Raw genomic sequence first — 1632 nt, 5'->3', positions numbered from 1 at the left:
CTGTGGCTTACAGTAATCCCCGCACTTTGTGAGGCCAAGGGGGAGTATTGCTTGAGCCCAGGTGTTCAAGCCAAGCTTGGGCAACACAATCAGACCTCATCTCTGCGGGAAAAAAAAAAAAAAAAAAAATTGCCAGGCAGGGTAGAGCATACCACTTTTCCCAGCTACTTGGGAGGCTGAGGTAGAAGGACTGCTTGAGTCCAGGAGGTTGAAGCTGCAGTGAGCCATGGTCATGCCACTTCATTTCAGCCTGAGCAACAGAGTGAGACCCTGTCTCCGGAAAAAAGAAAAAAGAGGTTGTAGTGATTTCAGGAAGGTCAGGAGCCAAAAATTGCAGCCAATCTTTTGAAGCTAGAAAAAGCAAATAAATGAAGAAATGACAGGTGTGCTAAAATCTCAGAATTTACCACTATGGAATTCACCCATGTATTTCAAAACCACTTATACCCCAAAAGCGATTAAAATTATACACACACACACACACACACACACACACACACACACACATTTTAAAGCTAGTAAAGGCAAAGAAACAGATTCTGCCCTAGAGACTTCAGAAGGAATCAGCCCTGCCAACACCTTTACTTCAATCCAGTAAAGCTGATTCCAGACTTCTGGTCTCCAGAACTGTAAGAGAGTAAATTTGTTTTGTTTTAAGCTGCCAAATATGTGCTAATTTATTACAGCAGCAATAGGAAGATAATACAGTCCCATGCACTAAGTCAAATGGAGGACAATTCTTTGTCTTCCTCTTACTTTTCACTAGCAACCTCTTAGCTCTTTAAATACCACTGGACTTATTATTAGATCTTTGACTGATTCTTCTCAGACTCCTTTGCTTACTCCTCCCTTTCTACCAAAATAGGAAATGTTAGAGTTTCTTGAGACTCAGTCTACTTTTTTTTTCTTTTTCCAAGTCTTACATCTCCTCAGGAAAACATAGCACCACTGAGTGCCTTGGCAACCTATAGAGAACTTCAGTCTTTGGTCACAGCATTAAGAGCTCTTGGTTTCGTGGTCCCATGAGCCCTCTTTAAAATAACCTAAAGACTCCATCTAAAACCACACCATTTTTCACTCTCTGAGCAATCATATCTAGTCTGAAATCTCCTGAAAACCATACCCCAAGCCCACCTGCTTGGTTACAAGTCTATACACCTGCTTACTTTAGTTCCCCACTCAATTATCACACAGACATCTCAAATTTAAAGTATCTACAACTGAACACATTCCTTTCCTCCACTCTTGTTTTATTTCTAGCATTAACAATCTCAGTAAAAGGTACCACCAGGTTTTCTAACCAAAAACTTGGGATTTATTATATATGTCCCCTTTCCTCCCCTACCATATACAATCAATTACCAAGTCTGATCAAGTCTACCACCTAAATGCCTATTGTGGCCAATATCAATGAAACTAATCTAGTTCAAATCACAATCTCGGATATGACTAAATGAATGCAGTGTTCTCATGACATACCCGCCTCCAACAGTGCACAATGTAGCAACACTAACTCAATTATGTTCAGTCCCCCCATATACATAGCCATTCCCCCACATAATAGGCACAGTGATATTTAAACACACACAGTCACACACACAAATCCTATATTACTACGGACTTGCTTAACAC

At 40.5% G+C, this 1632-nt stretch overlaps 1 non-coding gene across 1 annotated transcript; it reads right to left on the bottom strand.

The window, feature by feature from the left end:
* Nucleotides 1-917: 917 nt before the first annotated feature.
* Nucleotides 918-1045, bottom strand: LOC116274776. Its single transcript, XR_004183551.1, has one exon. It is a non-coding gene; the product is annotated as a small nucleolar RNA SNORA25 (small nucleolar RNA).
* Nucleotides 1046-1632: the final 587 nt, after the last annotated feature.

This window comes from Papio anubis, chromosome 4 (genome assembly GCF_008728515.1).
Source record: "Papio anubis isolate 15944 chromosome 4, Panubis1.0, whole genome shotgun sequence".
Taxonomy (NCBI): Eukaryota; Metazoa; Chordata; class Mammalia; order Primates; family Cercopithecidae; genus Papio; species Papio anubis.
This window is presented reverse-complemented; position numbering and strand designations above follow the sequence as displayed.